General features: G+C 39.2%; 1 non-coding gene across 1 annotated transcript; it reads right to left on the minus strand.

Annotated features, from left to right (window-relative positions):
• Nucleotides 1–436: 436 nt before the first annotated feature.
• LOC142170037 (small nucleolar RNA R71) lies at nt 437–540 on the minus strand. Its single transcript, XR_012699653.1, has one exon. It is a non-coding gene; the product is annotated as a small nucleolar RNA R71 (small nucleolar RNA).
• Nucleotides 541–24,451: the final 23,911 nt, after the last annotated feature.

The raw sequence follows: 24,451 nt of genomic DNA on the forward strand, positions 1-24,451 counted from the left end.
GAGCTCGAAGAATAGCTCAGAATCAGCCCGTGGGTGCAGACCAGTTCGGAAATGTAGCTCCCGGCCAAGGGAGACCACTTGGTGATTATGCTAGATCGGTCTACAACCAATGTTTATCAAGTGTGAGACCACCTCCAGTTGTAATCAATAATTTTGAGCTGAAGCAAAGGTTGCTTCAAACCCTCCAAAACAATTATGTCTTCAGAGGAAAGATGAATGAAGATCCAAACAATCATCTAATGGACTCCGAGGAGATCATCAACACCTTTTAATACAATGGTGTGTCACAAGATACAATGTACATAAGGGTATTCCCCTTCACTCTGAAAGATGATGCAAAGCACTGGCTTCGAAGCTTGCCCCAGGGATCAATTAGAACATGGGAGGAGACGACCTCAAAGTTTCTTGCTAAAATTTCTCCTCAGCTAAAATGGACAAGTTTAGAATAGAAATCCATAAGTTCTGCCAGAATGAGACTGAGACTATGTTTGAAGCATGGGAGAGGTTTAAAGAGATTGTGCGAAAGTGTCAACACAACTCTATTGAACTCTGGATGCAACTCCATGACTTTTTGTATTGTTTGAAACCAACCTCACGCAGAACATTGAGCAATGCAGCTGGAGGTCCATTAATGAAGAATACTCCATAGGAGATAGTCACTATTCTAGATGAGTTATCTGAAGATGCAAATCAGTGGCCCCTCAGAGATCGCTGAAAAACGATGATCAACTGGTGTTCACCAAGTTGATACTAACACATCGGTGCAGGTACAGCTTGATGCCATGGCAAACGAAATAAGGAAGCTAACCTTAGCTTTAATACATAATGAGCTATCACGCTCCAACCTCGGGGAGCGTGACCGACGCTCAACCGAGTGGACCCGGTCAAGCAAGCCTTCTAGACACTATCTACCCGACACACCTATGATCAAGAGAAGGCATGCTCTCATTAGTTAGGCAGTAGAAAGTTCATACATATATACATTACTAAGTCGTTTCATTTTGTTACATCATTGTTAAGTTTCAAAATAGATACATCCTTATGACTGAGCGGAACAAGAGCCAAAAATACAACATGATCTGTTGACCTTTCTAACACCCATATACAACCCACATAGTGTCTACGGAGCCTCTAAAGATACAAAAGAGAGTAAATATGGTGCCGGCAACAAGGTCCCGACTATACCTCAAAAAGTGACCACAATATAAATAAAAGGTACAATACATGACCCCATAATGAAACGGGGCTCACCGAGTCCGCTGAGAAGAGGATGCAACACTATCTGTGATCAACACTATCTCCTATGGAACCACCTGCATACATTTAAAGATGCAGCGCCCCCGGCAAAAGAGACGTTAGTACTATCGAATAGTACTAGTATGTAAAACTAAAACACTGTCTCAATAGAATGAACAATAATATAGGGGGAAACGGTCAAGAATGCAATATGAGCTTTAAATAACACTAAAACACGGAGTCCGATCTCGGCCCGATCAGCTAGACCATCTCATTTGAGACATCAACCATATTCACAATTTCATCCACAATACCACCGTGTTCTTATACGAAGTCCAATCTCGGCCTGATAGGCTAGGCCATCTCATTTGAGACATCAACCATATTTACAATTTCATCCACAATACCACCGTGTTCTTACACGGAGTCCGATCTTGGCCCGATCGGCTAAGCCATCTCATTCGAGACATCACCCCTTTTCAATCAGTCATCTCACTTCATATTTCTTTCTCATCTTTTCAATACAATGGCACGAGTGGCCCCAATTATAAAGTTATTCTTGGTGCTTGACCGTATTTCATGATTCAGGTTCTTTTCCACATTCCAACATTTTTATTATCATCAACAACAACACGGTTTTTCATTCAAGACTTTTTGATTTCACATGTGAGCAATTTAGAATCTAAGGCACATAGAGGCTTTTCACACAATTTGGCATAACAGTCTTTAGTCGAATTTGACTTGAATGAACATTTCCTCACACGACGAGATAACATGATGGAAGCATGGGAATACATATTACACACATATTTTCAAAACAAGCACATTCAGGATAGCAATTTCTAGGACGTTCATTTTGGGACTTGCATCGATTTCATGAATACCATGGGATTCAATTCTAAGAAGAGGGGGTCTAGCCAAAATACCTCAATTGAGCTTCTTAAAATTCTAAGGTGTTCCGGAATATTAGCAACTCTGATCTATTTTAGCAATATAGCAAAAATTGAAGCAAAAATTAGGAAAACGATCATGATTCTAGCTCATTTGAGCATTTTATCTAACACTATGTGTGTATTAATGTTCCATGGCCCTTTTATGAAAGACTTCACCATCCCACACCCCATTCTTTTCTATCTTTAACTCACTACCTCTCCACGTACCTTAAGAATACATGTATTCAAGGTAAGAAATCCCATCCCCATGAAATACCTTACTAATTGCCCATTCTAGTTGTATTTTGAATTTAAGAGCTTGGTGATAGAATCTTACCTCTTAGGATGAAGACCTAGGGTGCTTCTCTTGATAATATTCAAAGGTTTAAGCAAGAATTGAAGAGAAATATTTGATGAGGATCACTTTCTCCCTCTAAGACTCTCTCTCACTCCAAAGATATCAGAAATAAGCTCAAAATCGTCTATGGGATGTGTTTTAACAGAATAGGGTTGGGTTTAAAAACCCCAAAAATGAAGCTCCGAAACAGGTGCTGCGGTGGCATATGCGACCGCATAATGATTATGCGGTTCGTGAAATGACCGTGAAAGGTGGCTCTAGGAACTGGGCTGGCCTGCTTCACTCTGCGGCCGTTATGCAGCCCGGAGACCTGTTATGCAGTCGCATAATGCGCCTCAGAACCTCCCTCCGCAAAAGTCTAAGGATGACTAAGCGACCAAAGTGTGGCCCGCAAAATGGTTATGCGGTCGCATAATTGGCCGCGAAATTGATATAAAAAATGCCCCAGAAAACTGCCTCACTCTGCGACCATTTTGCGGTCCGCAGAAATGCCTACTTCTGCCCAATATTTTCCTTCAACTCCCCAGGCACTGTTCAATCCAAAAAGTCCGAACTGCGGCGAGCTCGCCGCGAAGAATTTCTACTACTACTAACCTCTACGCCTGCTTCGGCATCACGAAATTCGAGCTTTTAGGAAACATTTTATGGGGCCTTACATGAGCCTCATGCAACATGTGACATATATGCAAGAGGACACCCTACTCATGAGTGTCAAGCTTCAATGGAGGAAGTTAATGCTGTGGGTAACTACAATTTCAATGCAATGGGTCAGAAGCACCCCTGTTTTTTATGGAGTTCACCTAGGGTTACAGCAAATGCATGGCAACAAAACAACTCCAGATTTCAAGGAGCTCCTGGTTTTGTGAATCAGCAAAGGCCGCAGTTTTAGCCTCAACAACCAATTCAGTTTGGGTTAGAAGATCTAATGAAATCCTTCATTGTCAAGATTGATAAAAGATTAGATGATCATGGGGAAACTATCAAAGAACTTGGGACAGGTTTGCATAACTTTGAGAGATAAGTGGGACAAATTATAACTGTATTATCTGAGAGGATCCCAGGTACTTTGCCTGCTGATACTGAAAAGAATCCCAAATAAACGGTAAATGCTGTGACCTTGTGAAGCGGACAAGTGTTGAAGGATCCCACTCCAATTCAAGTAGAAGCTATGCATGAAAAAGAAAGTGGGAAGGATTTGAAAATTGAAGATGATGATAAAAAGACTGAGAATAAGAAAGGCAAGAAAGGAGCTGAGAAAAAGAAAAAGGAGGAAACTTTAAGAAGAGAGGACACTGATAATGGGAGCAAGCACAAGCCTGCTCTACCTTTTCCTCAAAAGCTCTATAGAGAAAAGCTGGACAAGCAGTTTGGGAGATTTCTAGACATGCTAAGACAAGTTAATGTAAACCTGCCATTCACTGATGTTCTCTCACAAATGCCTGCTTATGCAAAGTTCTTGAAGGAGATCCTTACAAAGAAGAGGAAGATAGAAGAGACCTCAGTGGTCAAGCTCACAGAGCATTGTAGTGCAATCTTACAAAATAAACTCCCACAAAAGTGTGTAGATCCAGGGAGTTTTACTATACCTTGCTCCTTAGACACTCTAAATTTTGATAAGTTTTTATGTGATTCCGGTGCCTTAATTAATCTAATGCCATTGTCTATTTATAGGAAACTGGAGAAGGATATTGGAGAGATAAGGTCGGTGCCAATATCTTTGCACCTGGCAGACCAAACGACTATTACACTCGAGGGGATAGTAGAAGTTGTTTTGGTGTGGGTGGATAAGTTCGTATTTCATGTAGATTTCATAGTGGTGAATATGGAGGAGAAAAAGGAGGTCCCCCTCGTCCTAGGAAGACCATTTTTAGTAACGGGTAGAGCTATACTATATATATATGATAGAAAACTCATTCTTAGAGTGGGTGAGGAGACTGTGACTTTTGAGATGAATGTAGCAACTGCAGTAAAAAAGGAGAAGCCAGCTGCAAGTGTTGAGTGGAAGGTGATGAGTTCAAAAGTGAAGGCTCCAGTGATTGAGAAAGACAAGTGTGGGGTGTACCCCAAGAAGGCTGAGAAGAAGTTGTCCGCGTGGATGTGTGCACTAGTTCGGGCGCATGGAATGGAGCCCGACTTCGACTCAAACCCCGACTAAAAATTTAGGAAAATTTTCTTTACCTTATGCTTTTTAATTGTGTGTCATGGGGACATTCCACAACTTAAAGTATGGGGTAGGGGGATATTTGTATGTTGTATGTATATGTCTTTTAGTTTTTGTTAATTTTAGTAGTTAGAGATAGAAAAAATTGAAAAAACATAAAAATGTTAAAATTTTTTATTTTTCCCGACGATGGATATCATTCGACGGGTTTCTTGAGGGAATTAAGTCGAAAGAAAAAGACAAAAAAATTTCTTTTGTGGTTCATGTAATAATTCCTCCTTGGTTTTTCTTTGTGCCGCGGTTCTTTTTCAAGGGTTTTGTTTGAACTGGGTGTAGTTAGTTTTTATTTTTAGGAGTAGGAAACCTTGTGCTATGAATTGAATTGAAGGCAACTTCTCTTAACTTTATTATGCCTTGAGAATAGTAAGTGCTTTAGTTGTGACGATTAGGCTCAGTTTTTAACTCCTGCATAAGTACCTTAATTTGTATAAGTTCAACTTTGCTTAACTGGTTTGACTAAAGTGTCTTGAAAAATCAATCTTGAGTGAGTTATTTGCCATGTGTGTGTGAGGTTTGGTGTATTCTCTTCATTGCATTTGATGTCTAGAACTTGCCCCGTGTGTTTACAAAGTGAAATAGTAGTTTTGTTCAGTCTTGGAAGTGATATAGGCGTTTCTTTGTTGAGCCAGCTATATGGTTTACCCACCAACTTGTTATGTATCATAGTTAACACCGTTGATCCTGTAGTCCTATTTTTTGGCCACCACATTTCAAGCCTTACCCAGTTATTTGAATTGATCATCTATTTGAACCAATTACCTCTCGTGAGCACTTGAAATTATTATGAACTTTGTAAAAGTTGAAGTGTGGGGTGGTTGGTTTGTCTTTTGAGTGAAAATACTGAAATAAGGAGAAAAGTGCAATGAATTGAAAAATATAAGAGCCACTTGAATTGAAAAAAAAATAGTTGTATTGTTGTGAACGAGATTCATTGATAAGTGGTAACTCTTGATGTAATGGTGCTTAAATAATTTGGGGAGTTAATACATGTTGATGTCAAGGTGGAGTATGGTTTGACATAAGTGTGGGGTTTGAACAATGAAATGTATGTATTAAAGTGCTTAGGGAGGTGTAGTCACTCTTATATCTAAATGTATCCTACTTGTCCCGCAACCTACATTACAACCAGCTAAAAGTCCTACTTGATCCTTGACTGAATGAGCTCAATTAGTAGAGTAGTACACTATGGGCATGCCTATGGTTCATCTTTTGTGGTATATGAATGTTGTGTCTGAGAGTGAGTGAATTCTTTCTATCTTGAGTTCCTGATTGTTCTTAATTTTTATTGTGTGTGGAACTACTCTCTATTATTGTGTGAGGGCACATGATTCATGAAGGAAATGTAATATTATTGACCTCTATGTTAGAGTAAGTGAGTGAGTTGTGAATATTGCGTGGTACTTGTGAGTCAAATCTTGAGCTGAAGATGTTACTCTATTATGCTTAGTCTATTTTAAATATTCTTGATGTGATGAATTAGGAGAGTTGCTTAATAAGGTTGTGTAATATAAAGTGTATTTTGATTGCTCGAGGACGAGCAATGGTTTAAGTGTGGGGTGTTGGTGGTAGGCTATAATCTCATATTTTAGTCGATTATTACATTCCAATTTACTGCACTTTAGTTGAGTTTGAGCTTTAATCGCTAGTGTTTTGCACTAATTATGTGTTTTATGCCTTGTAGGAGTGATTCCGAGCTATGTAGATGTTATGGAATGAATTTAAGTAATTTGGAGCATTGAGGTCTGAGTAAAAGCCCAAGGAATTAAGACGGGATTGTGTTCGGGGATCAACGGATGATAGTTAAGAACGAACGAAGAATCGAGCAGGCATATTGCGCAGTGTCTAGTAAAATGCACATAACTTTACGCTCGGAAATCTGTTTGGGCTCCACAATATATTGTTAGAAAGCTAATTCAAAGGTCTACAACTTTCATATTTTACGTGGTTTCAAATTTGTTTTACGTTGTTTCAACTTCCCAATATAACAGGGTGAAAAGTGCACGGCAAGTGCGCGACCGCGCACTGACCGTGCATATGGGGCAGAACAATATGAAAAGTGCTTGAGCACACTTCCAGGTGCACGGCCGCGTACGTCCAACTCCGAAAAAGTGTCCTTTTTCGCGTAGAAGATGGTGTATTTGTTTGTGCCCGACCCTACTTGGTGTGTGTGTGTGTGTGTGTGTGTGTGTGTGTATATATATATATATAGAAAAATGGTATTTTGAGGACTTTTGACATAATTTAGACCTAAAGAAGCCAAGGAGAAGAGGGAGAAGCAAGAGCACAAGGATTTTACCATTCATCCTCACTCAAGACAAGGGTTTAGATATTTTATAATTTCCTTTGGCTTAAACTTAATTGTGATGAATTTCTCCATATCCATGGAGTAATTCTTCCTTAGGGATTGATGGATTTGGTGTTTTGAGAATTGTTTGTGGATATTAACTCTAGTTTTGTATTTATTGAATCGTTTTGGGTATTTTTAATTATTGCATATATATTCACATGTTTATGTAATCGAAAGAGGCATAACTTGTAATGTTTTTACATTATCTTGTTGGGTGGATTCATTAATTCTTCTTAATAATCGAAAGAGGCTAGTTGAGTTAATGTTTAGACCTAGTTAGGAGGATAATCGAAAGAGGTTATCCTAAAGACAAATCCACTACGAATTCTTGCATATCCTCACCAAGATTAACTTAGTTCATATCGTAAGGTTGAGACTTAATCGAGAGAGGAGTTTTTACTGAATGTTTGAACGTAATAGAGTGAATTCGAGAGACTCACTCGAATCATAGAAGTGAAGTAACTAGAGTTAATTCCGAACAAAGTATATTACACCTATCCAATCAACCCCTATTTTTTCCCTTTGATATCTTCTTGTTTACTCTTGTTGCGATTGTCATTAGCCAATAGTTTAGACTTTTAGTAAATTTTAGAATTAAATCACACAACTTTAAATTGTTGATCATCCTGAATAGCAATAAAACTGTAAACTACGAAAACACTATTTAACTCCAATCCCCGTGGATACAATATTTTTTATACTATATTCGAATAGCAAGCATAATTTTTTGTTAGTGTTTTTAGCTCGCTAGGTTCCAACTAATGAAGCCTGGTATTTTAAGAATGCAAGTAAGAGACAATTGGAAGTTTCGAAAAGGGGAAGAAAACAACAAAATGAGACTTCAATGATTGATAACGAAATGAGCCGCATCACTGCTTGATCAAGGTTGGAATCGTTGTATTATCAAATTTAAAAGCTAATGTTGGAAAATTAACTAAAGGATTACATTTTCCAAGACAGAGAAGGAATGCATTTTATCTTCTTGTTTGATCTTTTATCAATTCTGCAATGCCTAACTTACGAAATACGGTAGAATAAAAATTCAGGTTAGTTATTGGTTCGGAAAAAACATATGGATATGCCAAACAACGGCCTAACTGAAGTGTCGTTGATTTGGAATTGTCACAATTTGGCAAGTTTGATGACAACAAATTAAAATATATTTCTGTCTCATTTTATAATTTATTTATTATTTCTTATCCTTAGTAGATGTTCATGATGCGCTGATCTAAAAATATATGTTATTCCACTTACATGTATGTGGTGATAGAAAATAGCATATGATTAATGGTAATTTTTTTAATTTCTTACCAAATGAATATTAATTAACTTTGTTATAATTATATAGCACACATGAATATATGTAAAAGATTATTTTCACAGCAATAAAATATAAATTAAGCTTATATTAATACTTGAAAATATCTTAAGATCGTTGAACTGATATTTATATATCACGACCCAAAATCCTAACCTGTCATGATGACGCCTATCGATGGTACTAGGCAAGCCGATTCTCAAAAATACTTCTAATGTTTCATAAAAGTTAAGTCAAAAGCTTTTACATGACAGAGTTTTTTGTAAACACTGGAGTTAAACTCAAAATACAGTGCGGAAAATAGCCCCAAACATCGGATGTCATCAAGTCATGAGCATCTAAACAACCAGTCTAAGAAACAGTGTCTACAAGAGTCTGTGTCAAAATACCAATACCGAAAAGAAAAGATAACAAGGAAGGAGAGACAAGGACCGCGAACGCCGACAGCTACCTCGTGAATCTCCGATACTCAACCACGCACAAGATCAACGTCCTCCGTGACCGGAAACACCTAGATCTGCACATGAAGTGTAGGGTGTAGCGTGAGTACAACCAACTCAGTAAGTAACAATAATAATTAAAGAACTAAAAGGTAGTGACGAGCTATACAAATACAGTTCATTTCAGTAATTTCAGCAATGAAAGCAGACATGTTTCAATTCCGGCAATTTAAGTCAAGTCAGTTACACATTACCAAGTTTAGGTAAAATCGGATACAATATTTTTCAGAAATTTCAAAACAGTGATATATAGCAGCTAAGTGCAATAACAAATGAAAGCAAGTATAGCCTCTCAGGGCAACATTTACTCAACCTTTCTCAATAGCTCAATCACTCGGCTCTCAGCTCTCAACACTCACACTCAATAAGTACCTGCATTCACTGGGGGTGTACAGACTCCGGAGGGGCTGCTACAGCCCAAGCGCTCACTGGCTGCACGGACAACTCACGTGCTATAGTATAATATATGGATCCGCACGGACAACTCACGTGCTATAGTATAATATATGGATCCGCACGGACAACTCACGTACAATAATATATCTCACAATTAGGCCCTCGGACTCATTCAGTCATAAATCCATCCGGTCTCTCGGGCTCTCAATAATCATGAAATCAGCCCAAACAACAAGGATATGATGCCTTAATAATGAACACTAGAGACGGAGATAAAATAAATAAGTAAACTGTGACTGAGTACAAGTAACAATAAGCAGGAAGGTTCAACAGGTATCACGACCGCTGTGGGTTTTTACAGCACCAACACATAGCCTAAGCATGATTTCTAACATGATTCAGTGTCAAATTTCTATAGCACAGAAAGGGCACATAGCTAACAACAAGCTTATTCAACTTTTCAGTTACACGGAATGGACCAAGTCCCAATTCCTCCGATGCACGCCCACAAGCCCGTCACCTAGCATATGCGTCACCTTCAAATTACTCACATAATATAATAATCCGGGGTTTCATACCCTCAGGATAAAATTTAAAACTGTTACTTACCTCAAACCGCGCAAAACTCTACTCCAAAGTGCCTTTGCCTCTCGAATCGGTCTCCAAATGCCCGAATCTAGCCACAAGCAGTACAATACAATTAATATAGGCTAAAGGAATCAATTCCATAAGGAAAACAAAACATTATTAGCCAAAATCCGAAATTGGCTCAAACTCGCCTCCGGGACCACGTCTCGAAATTCTACAAAAGTCACAAAACCCGAAAGCCCATTCACTCACGAGTCTAACCATACTAAATTTATCAAAATCTGACACCCTTTGGTAATCCAAATCCCCAAAGTTCACTCTCCAATTCTTTAGCCCTAAACCCCCAAATTTCACCTCAAAAACTCACCAACTAGGTGTAAATTCAGTGGAGAAACATAATTATTGAAGAAAAATGGACACAAGGATCTTACCTCAAGAATTTCACTTGAAAAGCCCTCTCAAAATCTCCAAAATCCGAGTTCAGAATGATGAAATGAAGCCAAAATCGCGAAACTCTCATTTTAAACATTCTGCCCAGACCCATTTCGCACCTGCGACCTTTATTCTACATCTGCGGTCCTTCTTCTGCGGTGAATACTCCGCATCTACAAAAGTCACTTAGCCCAGCTGCCACAGCTTCTTCGAGCCTTGGAACGCATCTGCGCAATTGCAGGTGCGGAAAATTCCATCGCACCTGTGCGCCGGCCCGCACCTGCGCCCGTCCGCCCGCTTCTGCGCCCAAAAGTTTGCATATGAGGTCCCTTCCCAAAGCCTTCCTGGCCGCTTCTGCGGTTCCCAATCCACAGATGCGATTGCACCAGCAGTTACAAACCTTCAGCAATTCTTCTACTTCGAACCTTGATCCGTTAACTTCCCGAAATCAACCCGAGGCTCCCGGGACCTCAACCAAACATACCAACAAATCTTATACCATCATACGAACTTAGTCGAATCCTCAAACCACCTCAAACAACATAAAAAACACGAATTACACACGGATTAAAGCCTAATGAATTTTAAAACTTTCAAATTCTACAAACGACACTGAAACCCATCATATCACGTCCCATTGGCCTCAAATTTAGCACACAATTCATAAGTGGCACCACGAACTTACTCCAACTTTCGAAAATTTAATCCAACCCCGATATCAAAAAGTCCACCCTCGGTCAAACTTTTCAAAAACTTCAAATTTCCATTTTTTGCCAAGTGACCCCGAAACGACCTACGGAACTCCAAATTCACTTCCGGACGCGCCCTTAAGTCCAGAATCATCATACGAACCTGTTGGAACCTTCAAATCTAGATTCCGAGGTAATTTACACGAAATCACACCTTAGTAAATTCTTCCAACTTAAAGCTTTCGAAATGAGAATTATCTTTCTAAATCAACTCCGGACTTCCCGAAATTCAATTCCGACCACACGTACAAGTCATAATATTTGAAGTGAAGCTAATTATGGCCTCAAACTGCCGAACGACGCGCTAGGGCTTAAAACGACCGGTCGGGTCATTACATTCTCTCCCACTTAAACATACGTTTGTCCTCGAACGTGCTAAGAACTGTTTTGGAGTTGTCTGAAATCACCGTTTAACACCTCGTACACCTACCCGTGTTACCAGAACTCCGTTGAGCACATTAGCTCGTGCCAATCTAAAGATCTTCCTCTTTATTTAGTCAAGTAAGCCTTAGAGTCAAATTCTAACGCCTGTAATTCTCCACCAGGCCTGTTTCCAACATACGAACATCGTATCAATCACTACACACTGCACCAAATACGATTGTATACCCTTACTGAATTCTTTCCATGCACCGCGTAACTCATTTGCCCAAGGCAATCTTCCCAAAGCACAACAACTAAAATTTCCACTGACCCGAAGCCCGTAGTGTACCTCATAACCAATTAAGCCTTGCTTTAACTCTCGCAATACAGCCACGACAAAGAAGGTGTGTAGAACTCATAACGACCTGCCGAATCACAATTTATGGAGTCTCTCCTCTCGATAAGAACCATTACCTTATTCTGGACTTAATAAGAATATTTACTCTTTAATATGCCTTATAGAAATCTGATCGCACTGATCCCGGGTACAATAATCTCGTTTTACCCAGTACAAGCTGCTCAGGCAATAAGCCACCTCAGCTATTGCAAAAGCCTCATAAGATGCCACATTATGCTAACAGGCTACAAACTCGAATGTGATACATAAGAAAAACGAACTCTGGAATGAACTACTCAACCCACATAACTAATTTAATAACCGAAAAGATGTTATGAACCTTCCTCAGAAATGAGACACAAAACACACAAGAATAGCTATGGGAAACTGTAGTCAACGTCACACTGTTGCGGCGTGCAACCCGATCCACACATGATACCATTGCGGCATGCAACCCGATCCAACCATGACACCCGTGGCGGCGTGCCACCCGATCCAAACAACATACCCGTGGCGGCGTGCCACCTAATCCACACATAATAATCTAAAGAAATCACACATCGACCCGTCTCACAACCCACATGGCACAATAGAGTATTACATGAAATAGCTAGCGACGAAATTAACATCCCACGCCCGAATACTCTTCCATAAGGAATGCCATGCTAAATGAACACACCCAGGCTGGTATAGAGTACACATCCACATTTGGACCCATCAACGGACCTCAAACCAATTCTGATCATACCATGCTTGGGCAAATAGCCTCTCAAGGATCCACAATGACCCTTTTCCCATGACACGCAAGAACAACCGACGAATCAGGAACAAATTTCCACAATTCCCAACCAACTGAATAGAGCACCTTTTCAGGCCTAAACCCTCACATTAGCGATAGCACAAAAAATCTCCATACTTGATTGCAATCTTTAATCAATCAAGTGACTACATGTCACACTTATACAATCTTCCCGTGGGATACACTCCTACGACCTTCCGCACCAGGTAACAAGTTTGCACCTCTATACCGCCGGCCATATTAATGATGTAAAGCAAATTAAGAATTCGCAAATTGATACACAAAGCCTCTTACACAGGACACCGATCTCAGGTGACGCTAAGGACAATACCAGCTGATTCTAACCATCTGAATTCTTTCCTGCTCGTTCGAGCTAGTGATGTTCTTGCCAACACCGAACTAGAATCTTGATCCTCAGCTTTTGATTTCCATGCCTCTCACTGCATCTAACATGACAATACGTGAGAGTACAAAAATTCCATAATAACCCCTGATCCACTAATAGAATAAACACTCCGTCATATAGCAACCTTTCACTTAACTCATTTCAGTAGAACCATTGCAACACGCGACCGAATTCTCATAACCGCAGAAATAACAACCCCAAGTAGTGGTCTAAATAACCATAACCCTTCCGGGATCCATCTACACATAACATGCCATAATAACTCGAATGCCTCCAAGTAAAATCAATTACGGTGGCCGTCAAGCCTCGCATGTACTGCCACAACAACCTGTAAAACTTAACACGTTGAAGGAACTGATCATTGCCACATCATGCCGATTCAATCATTGCTAACCGATCTGACTTCTTTTAATTTACTCCGGACTTGCCTTAGGAATAATAATAGCTCCATTAAAAACATGACGAACCCAATTCGCACTCATCCAGAAGGACCCTATTCACGAGACCATGTTGTCTAAAAACCCACAAACCATCTCATACCCTCCTTGTGCACACATTCACATCTTCAAATGGTACACCCATTATGATATTCCCTTTATGAATCCGAAGTTATTTTTTCCCATTCCTCCAGTGCTACACCACAGACCGATGATAACATAGAACACTCCAAGCCCTTTTTGTAATCAGCTACAATGCTCGATATTTAACCATACTATGGACTCAGAATCTTTAGGCACCGCACTTTACAAAAAATTTATTTTTTGAATCCACTAGGACCGTTGTTGAGAGTCACTCACTCTGACTTGTTCCCAAATATGATCAAACTCCAAGGCTCTGCTAGCACATGAACGCCCTCTCAAAGAAGCACCAGGCTAAATCACCCTTCTCGTATATCACATCTACATGAAGCATAAATCTTGAGTCTTCCCAAAGCTTGAACATGAATTGATAAGGCCAATTATAGCACACATTTCTCAAATTCTTTGCTCAAATCACAACTGATGTTCTCTTTCCTTAGACGTAATAACCCACCAATATGCCGATAACCAGAAACCTCACAAGTAGACAACCATGCAATCCAATTGTAGGCGGTGGGTCTCTCTCACTTAGCTTGAAGCTACCATTACATAACCCTGGAACCTACCAAGATTCCTTCTTCCTCACTGACACGACCTCGCGCAATCGACTCGCCAAATTCCTCGAAATATTTTTGTTAATCATTTCATGGACGCTCTGAATCCCTAGCCACATTCACATGTTCGACCTCTTACCGGGTAGCCAGTAGAATTCTTCGCAGAAGCTTCGTCAACACCATGCAACCATTAACCTGCTCACCGAAAATAACCCACCTGTGGAAATTCCATGCCGACATCTTCCAACAACGCTGCACCGAGTACAATTACCACAAAACCAATAAACCATCCTAAGCCCGTGCTCATTCACCAACTGTACAAGTCCGTTCACTTCTCATGAACATCCACTAAAGGCGAGACAATATATTCCAATCCAAAGTCATGTTGTATCCTTCTTCAAATCAATCAATTCTTTTCCATCGTATCCTACCTTTCTCCGTATAGCAGCCAATATTCCAAATTAAGTTCGTAGACTTAGTCACTGTCCACCATGAGTTCCAAATCTCTCTAAACTTTCCTCAACAGATGTAGCTATCCTACCACAGAACACATATGCTACTCTGCGACTCTCCTAGTTTGGTCAAACCCTCTCCTTTAGGAAACTTCCCGACTTTTGCTTTTCATACTTAACCTAATAGTAATTCACCCACCGCGAGACTCCCTCCCGCCATGTCCTTCCCTATCCTTCGCTTCCCCGCTGTTGCCTTAAATCAAAATCCATATCTGTAGCACTTAGATTAATCGATCGCTACCAACTTTAAAACTCCCCGAAGACCACCTTTCTCGAGCCATCAACACTAGGAACACCGATTCGATTCTGAACCATAGCACCCTGCGATCTCTGACAGCCGCTTCCCCGGCACCATTCCACCATACCCTGCCCCGAAGGCAAATTAAAGAAAATCATAACACCGACGAACTTAACACATTCAACAAGGACAACGACGCCACATCATAGATAAATATTTTGCCATGCTCGAAAATACCAAGTCTCGTTACTTCATCAACCCAACCCTGAACATTCATAGTCCGATTGCCTTTCCTTTGCTGGAAATAAAATGCTGAGCCTTTGAATCATGCACTGAGAAAACCTCATTTCAAGTCATTCACTGCCCCGACACATAGACAATCATTTTACTATTACATCAATACTATGCGATAACAACTCATGAATTATCATAACAACTAGTGTACAACTTCAACTCCATAGGATTTACTGATACTAATCTGAAACGACAGGATAGCCTTCCACAAGGCGACGACCATAGCCCAAGCAACTACGCAGGGAGAAACATCCTGCACCACATCTGTAGTACCATTAAAATTCCTCGATTCCCAATTGATAACAAGCGCTTCACGTCGCAAAAGATTGAGTAGGAAAGAAATAAAGGCACAAGCCTCAAAGGAATCAAATCGCACGATAAGGAATCAAGAAGGGAAGTGCTCCTATCAGCCCTGTAGCCTCTCAAAGATAAGTACAGACGTCTCTGTACAGATCCGCAAGACTCTACTAGACTCGCTCATGACTCGTGAGACCTAAGTGAACCTAGTACTCTAATACCAACTTGTCACGACCCAAAATCCTAACCTGTCGTGATAGCGCCTATCGATGGTACTAGGCAAGCCGATTCACAACAATACTTCCAATGTTTCACAAAAGATAAGTCAAAAGCTTTTACATGACAGAGTTTTTTGCAAAAACTGGAGTTAAACTCAAAATACAGTGCGGAAAATAGCCCCAAACATCGGGTGTCACCAAATCATGAGCATCTAAACAACCAATCTAAGAAAGAGTATCTACAAGAGTCTGTGTCAAAATACCAATAGAGAAAAGAAAAGATAACAAGGAAAGAGAGACAAGGACTGCGAATGCCGACAGCTACCTCGTGAATCTCCGATACTCAACCACACACGAGATCAACATCCTCCGTGACCGAAAATACCTGGATCTACACATGAAGTGCAGGGTGTAGCATGAGTACAACCAACTCAGTAAGTAACAATAATAATTAAGGAACTGAAAGGTAGTGACGAGCTATACAAATACAGTTCATTTCAGTAATTTCAGCAATGAAAGTAGACATGTTTCAATTCCGGCAATTTAAGTCAAGTTAGTTACACATTACCAAGTTCAGGTAAAACCAGATACAATATTTTCCAGAAATTTCAAAACAGTGACATATAGCAGCTAAGTGCAACAACAAATGAAAGCAAGTACAGCCTCTCAGGGCAACCGTCACTCAACCTTTCTCAATAGCTCAATCACCCGGCTCTCATCTCTCAACACTCACACTCAATAGGCACATGCGCTTACTGGGGGTGTACAGACTCCGGAGGGGCTCCTACAGCCCAAGCGCTATAATTCGTACGGACAACTCACATGCTATAGTATAATATCTAGATCCACAAGGACAACTTACGTGCTATAGTATAATATATGGATCCGTACAAACAACTCACATGCTGCAAGGACAACTCATGTGCTATAATATAATATCTCACAATCAGGCCCTCAGCCTCACTCAGCCATAAATCTTTCCAGTCTCTCGGGCTCTCAATAATCATGAAATCAGCCCAAAAATAATGATATGATGCATCAATAATGAACAATAGAGATGGAGATAAAATAAACAAGTAAACTGTGACTGAGTACAAGTAACAATAAGCAGGAAAGTTCAACAGGTATCACGATCGCTGGGGGTCTTTACAGCACCAACACATAGACTAAGCACGATTTCTAACATGATTCACTGTCAAATTTCTATAGCACAGAAAGGGCACATAGCTAACAACAAGCTAATTCAACTTTCCAGTTTCACGGAATGGATCAAGTCCCAATTCTCACGGTGTACGACCACACGCCTGTCACCTAGCATGTGCGTCACCTCTAAAATACTCACATAATACAATAATGCGGGGGTTTCATAACCTTAGGACCAGATTTAAAACTGTTACTTACCTCAAATTACGCAAAACTCTACTCCAAAGTGCCTTTGCCTCTCGAATCGGTCTCCAAATGCCCCGAATCTAGCCACAGACAGTACAATTTAATTAATATAGGCTAAAGGAATCAATTTCATAAGAAAAGCACGAAATTATAAGCTAAAATCCGAAATTGGCTCAAATTGGCCCCCGGACCCACGTCTCGAAATCCAACAAAAGTCACAAAACCGAAAACCATTCACTCACGAGTCTAACCATACCAAATATATCAAAATCCGACACAATTTGATCATCCATTCTCTAAATTCACTCTCCAATTCTCTAGCCCTAAACTCCCAAATTTCACCTCAAAAACTCACCAACTAGGTGTAAAATCAGTGGAAAAATATAATTATTGAAGAAAAATTGACACAAGGATCTTACCTCAAGAATTCCAGTTGAAAATCCCTCTCAAAATCTCCAAAATCCGAGCTCAAAATGATAAAATGAAGCCAAAATCGCGAAACTCTTATTTTAAACATTCTGCCCAGACCGCTTTCGCACCTGCGGCCATTTTTCTGCATCCGCTGTCCCGCTTTTGCGGTGAAGGACTCTGCATCTGCGGAATTCACTTAGCCCATCTGCCACTCTTTTGCGAGCCTTGGAACGCATATGCGCAATCGCAGGTGCGGAAAAATCCATCGCACCTGCGCGCCTGCCCGCACTTGCGCCCGCCTGCTCGCTTCTGCGCTCAAAATTCTGCATCTGCGGCCCTTGCCCAAAGCCTTACTGGCTGCTTCTGCGGTCCCTTTCTCGGATCCGCGAACTCGCATCTGTGGTTTCCAATCCGCAGATGCGATTACACCAGCAGTTGTAAACCTTCAGCAATTCTTCAACTTCGAACCTTGATCCATTAACCTCCCGAAATCAACCCGAGGTCCCCGGGACCTCAACCAAATATGCCAACAAGTCTTATAATATCATATGAACTTAGTCGAATCCTCAAACTACCTTAAACAACATCAAAAATACGAATTACACGCGGATTCAAGCCTAATGAATTTTGAAACTTTCAAATTCTACAAACGACGCCGAAACCCATCAAATCACGTCCGTTTGGCCTCAAATTTTGCACACATGTCATAAATGGCACCACGAACCTACTCCAACTTCCGAAAATATAATCCGACCCCGATATCAAAAAGTCCACCCTCGATCAAACTTTTCAAAAACTTCAAATTTTTATTTTTCGCCAAGTGACCCCGAAACGACCTATGCACCTCCAAATCTACTTTCGGATGCGCCCCTAAGTCCAGAATGATCATTCGAGCCTATTGGAACCTTAAAATCCCGATTCTGAGGTCGTTTACTCGAAATCACACCTTAATAAATTCTTCCAACTTAAAACTTCTGAAATGAGAATTTTCTTTCTAAATCAACTCCAGACTCCCCGAAATTCAATTCCGACCACACGTACAAGTCATAATACCTGAAGTGAAGCTACTCATGGCCTCAAACTGCCGAACGACGCGCTAGAACTCAAAACGCCCGATCAGGTCGTTACACTATAAGGTAATTTATTTATATACTTCAAAGTTGAGATCATAACTAAAATATTATATTAATTAAAATACTATTTTAAAATAAAAGAAGAACACTGAGTAGTGTCTTCTCTTAAAGATTGTATCCCTTCTTTACTAACTAATCGTTTGAATTATGCTTTAACTATTGGTGGCTTTAAATCAAAAATCACATTTTACATAAAGGGAATTTTCCAACATTCTGAAGAACAAGTCATTGATCTACCAATTCTTCGACGTTGAAGAAGTATTGTTATTCCTCATTCTTTATTTTCTTTCCTCTAATTTTAGAACCTCTTCTCTTTGTTGTACTTTCTTTTATGTATATAATTATTTACTCGAATGCTTATTTTAATAATATTAATATTATTTTATAAAATTATATACTATATAACCTGGTATACACGTGCAACGCACGTGCCGATAAACTAGTTATAAAAAAAAAGTAAGAAGTTGTGCGTTCAAGATCCCAATATGCTACATCAGGCTCAAGGTAAAGATTAACATTTGATAGTAAAATTTATTGAAATTACAATATTAATCGTTCAAGCGCTCACTATTAAGGATTGTATTTATCCTTGTAGAGACATAAAATTTATTTGGTCTAATCCAAATAAAAATTTGAATCAAATACTATTGGGTTGAATAATTAATTTGGACTTTACAAATTAAATAAATCCACTTTATTTTCAAGCCAAATGTCTATTTTATCTTAAGGTCCAAACTTATGCTGTGATGGCTCAAATCCTACCAGGATTATGATGACACCTAACTCAACCTGCTAGGCGAACCAACAGAAATAAAACACAGATATAACATCATAAAAGCTAAGATAAGACATAAACCATGCTAATATCATAACATAACCTTGAATTTAATATAATAAGTGTGAAATCAAACATAATCACCCCTACGAACTGGTATCACAACGTCATGAGCGCTAAGAGTAACAAAATACATAAATATTAAGAATACATCACTGTCTGAACAAGATAACAATAATAGAAAAAGGAAAGTGACTCTAAGGTGCTGCGGGGGGACTATGCAGCTCTACCTTGAGTCTCAAAAAATAATCAGCTATCGAGGGCTCCCCTGGGTCCTGCTAGTACCTAGATCAATACCTACATAAAAATATACAGAAGTATAGTATGCGTATAAAAATTAACATGTACTCAGTAAGTATCAAGTCTAACCCTAATAAAGTAGTGGCTTGATTTTGACAAGAATACTCACTTTCTATAAACCTGTACAGTTTATAATCATAGGAAATAATAGAAGAGACAACAAGGAACAACGTATCCACTAAACATAGTCAAAACACGAGGGATAATACTTATTCCTTCAGTTATCATGATCAATACATGAATTAGAGCATCAAAACAATATATAAATGGAATATGCATTAAGTAACATTCAGCATCAATAAGAATCTACAATGTTTATGCATGATAAAGACTCTAACTTTAGTCAAAATCGGCAGAAATCCATATGCCCACAAACCTTGCATGCACGTTGCCGGTGGGATTTTGGTATTCAATGACTCTAGAGGGATGGATCCATATTCACGCGCAATAGTAACGTAAATCATACGCCCTAACAGATATCTCAGCATATGAACCAAAATTCATACGCCCAAACAGATGCCTCAAAATAGGAATGTAAATTCACACACCAAAATAGATGCTTCAAAATAAGAAAGTAAATTCACACGCCGAGACAGTCTAAGATGAATAATGAAAACAAAATCTTTATGCTAGCATGGTTCATATAAGAAAATAGTATATGACTACCAGAATTTTACCATGTAACAAAAGTACATGAAATAATAAGAAAAATAATGAGATGACTATTTCTAAATATAAATATTAAAAAAATAATCAAACGATTATTTCGTCTAGTATAAACTCTATTTTAAAGGAGTAAAAAAGGCGGACGATAAATCGCTAATATAGATACTTGTGTAAAATTTTGAAGTACCTATATGAAGGAATTCTAGAATCGGAAGCAATTGAAAAATCAAAGTCCTAAATATTAGGAAAATAATTAAATAATTATTTCTAAATATAAGAAAAACAATGAAATGGCTATGCCTAAATATTAGAAAAATAATCAAATGACTATTTTGTCTAGTATAAACTCTATTTTAAAAGGAGTAAAGAAGACAATCGATATTTCGCTAAAGGTTTCATGCTTTTAATATAATTTAATTTAAATATTCGTTGCTTTTGAAAAATATTAGCAGACTAGCGTACAAGATAAAAAATTGAGAAAGACCATGAATTAGGGATTAAATCAATAAAAAAGGTCTTGACTTTTAAATTTAATACTTTTGAGTTCTTTTTTAAACCTTTTGAGTAATTACCAAACTGAATTTTGAGAATTTGGGTATTATATGAACGACTTATTCAACAAATTTTGTTTTAATTTGAAAAAGTCTCTAGGGCTTACTCCTCACTAAAAAAATGCGCCCCGAGCGCCCCGGCGTATGCCCAGAGCGCCCCGGCGTACGCCCCGAACGCCCGGGCGTACGCCCCAAATTGCTGGGCGTACGCCCCAAATTGCTGGGCGTACGCCTCTTGAGACTTTCGCCCCACACCATCGCCCCGGGGAATTTTTGGTACGCCTCGCCCCGGGGCTCGCCCCGAAAACGCCTTTGAAAACAGTGGATCCAATAGGTTCATATATATTATGTTAAGGGGAGCAACATCTAAAATGTGAAAGTTAACCACGCATCCTAGGTAATACAAAAGATCCTTATAGCACATATGTTTTTGGAGGCAACATGAGTGACAGTGGCAGAACTGCTCAAGCCTAGAGAATACTCTATTAGGACAGTATACAACCTGAGCATAGGGGTGTTTCCTAACGTCAGTTGGAAGAAGTTGTCTTGCAACAATCAAGGATGTCCAAAATGGGTGTTTATTCTATACTTAGCAATTTAAGGTGGACTCTATACAAGAGATAAGCTACTCAAACAAGGGATGGACATCAACTCAGCTTGTCCTTTATGCGAAGTAGAAGATGAGGAAAATCAACATATATTCTTTAGTTTCTCTATGTCATCATATATATGGATGAAGATTCTTCAGTGGCAAGGTATCATGAGGAACGCAATGGGGTGGGTTGAAGAAATTGATTGGACAAGAGCAAATGCAAGTTGTAGGAATGCTTTAGCCGAGATCTTTAGAATGTCTCTAGCCAGCAACATTTACTTTGTGTGGCAGGAGAGACACTGCAGCTATTTCAGAATAAGCAACAGAGTGTCTAAGCTATTACTAGATTGATTATTCAGGAAGTTCATTGCAGAGGGAGTGAAATTGCAAGGTTTAAAAAGTGTAATGACCAGACCGGTTGTTTTGAACATTTACATTCATTTTTGTGTTTTGAGGTCATGAATAACTTCATATGGTCTATTATGACTTGCGTTTATCATCGGTTTTGATTTTCGAGTGGTTCGGGATTGATTTGTAAGAATAATTCTCAACAAGGAAACTTAAAGTTGGAAGAATTAACCAAGTTTGACTTTTATATATTTGACATCGGATCGGAGTTTTTATGATTTTGTTAGGCCCGAATGATCTCAACTAGGAAGCGTTAAGTTGGAAGAGCTGATCAAGTTTTATTGACTTGTATATTTGACCTCGGATCAGAGTTTTTATGATTCGGTTAGGTCCGATGGTGACTTGGGCGTATGCCCGGATTTGCATTTGGATGTTTCTAGAAGGTTTTGGCTCTAATTGGCAAAGGTTGACAATTTGAAAGTTTGGAAAGTTCATAGGCTTGACCGGGAGTTGACTTCGATGTTATCGGGTTCGTATTATTGTTCGGGGAGTTAGAATAGGTTTATTTTGACATTTGAAACTTATGTGCAAAATTTGAGGTGATTCTGAGTTGTTTAGACATGTTCGGCATAAGTCTGAAATTTAAAAATTTGAAATAGTTCATTAAGCTTGAATTGAAGTGCGATTCGTAGTTTTGAAGTTATTATGTGTGATGTGAGGTCTTGAGTAGGTCCGTATTATATTTTGAGACTTTTTGGTGTGTTCGGACGGGGTCTCGAGGGACTCGGGTGTGATTTGAGGTAGTTTCGGACCATGTTGGATTCTGATTTCATTGCTGGTTTACTGTGCCTCAGGTGTTCATCGTGATCGTGAAGATGAAGCCACGACCGCGTTGTGTATGATAGGAGCTGGGTGCAGCCTAGGTTGAATATTTGGTTTACTTTGAGTATTTGATTAAAGATTCGACCTTTATTGTTTGAGTTTGTTTCCTATGGCATTAGTTGATATTTTTGAGTTGCTTTTGTTTGTTTCGAGTCGTTCAGAGGTTGATTCGCGTAGGATGACATTTTTAGAGAATTATTTTGGCTTGTTCGAGATAAATAATATATCTAAACTTGGATCTGAGGGTAATTATCTCTGAGAACTATGATATTTGAGATGTGTTGGGGTGACACACGTGCTAGGTGATAGGCATGTGTGTGTGCATCGAGATATTCATGATCCGTGTAGTTTTTAGGCAATTATATGCCTTGTTTTCTATCATGCTTCTAGATACCATGTTTTCTCTATTTGTATGACCGTGTGAGTTATTATTAATGCTAGAAATCATGTCTAGGCTACCAGTTCAACTGTTTGAGACATGATATGGTTATTTTCGCCATGTTGAGCTATTTACCTTACCCGTAGTCATACTGTACAGTCATGATAGTTATATCCGCATGTTATATCTCTATTTTTGTGCACTTTTGGTATGGTATCTCACATGTTATTGGTGTCCTTGTATGTGACACGAGTTTGAGCTGAATTTGTAGCACATTGTGATATTCCATGTTGTATAATTGGATTATGTTTCTCTGAGATGTTGGCATATAGAGACTTGAGCGGTTGATAACTGATGTGGGCCATAAGGCTGTGTTGTGAGTTATGTTGGATCAGGTTGTACGCCGTAACAAATGTCTCTAACCAAAGCACAATTGGGCTGTGTGATATTGATTAGCGCTTGGGCCAGGATCCGCCCCTCCGGAGTCTAATATTACAGTGAACACATACACGATGATATATATGTGCTTTGGTTAGAGGCATTTTTGCCAGGTATCTATACAGTGCTGAGTGATTTTATGTGTGATGGTGAAGGGCATTTGTGCCAGGCACCTTGAGTGTGCTAAGAGTGAGTGTACTTGATGATTTCACATAGTGTTATTGACTTGACATGTATATTTGAGATATCGGTATAGAGATGTATTTTTCTCATTCTAAATGGTAAACTGATGTTGTTGACTTGACATTTATATTTAACATGTAGGCATAAAGATGTATTTTGCTCATGCTAAATAGCATACAAATGTTATTGTCTTAATATGTATATCTGACATGCAGGCATAAAGATATATTTTCCTAGTGCTAGATGGTATTGAAATGTTTTACCTATTGCTATTAAGTTGAAAATCACAGTTCTCTTAATAAACTCATATTTTGATGACCTCGGTAGTAAGATTGGATCTTTGACTGTTATACTTGGGAAGCAAGTTTAATTTTCCATAGTTGTGTACGAGTTGAACATGATATCTCTTGAGTTGTTTACCTTTACTGTCATCATTATCCTATGTGTTGTTATTGATTATTGGTGTTGGACACTGACCTTCTTCCAAGCTCATCATTGCTTTCAGCCTGAGGTTAGGTTTGTTACTTACTGAGTACATGAGGTCGGTTGTACTCATACTACTCTTCTGCACCTTGCGCACAGATCTTGGAGATGATGGTGTTGTGAATGGC

The sequence above is a fragment of the Nicotiana tabacum genome, chromosome 15, assembly GCF_000715075.1.
Source record: "Nicotiana tabacum cultivar K326 chromosome 15, ASM71507v2, whole genome shotgun sequence".
Lineage (NCBI taxonomy): Eukaryota > Viridiplantae > Streptophyta > Magnoliopsida > Solanales > Solanaceae > Nicotiana > Nicotiana tabacum.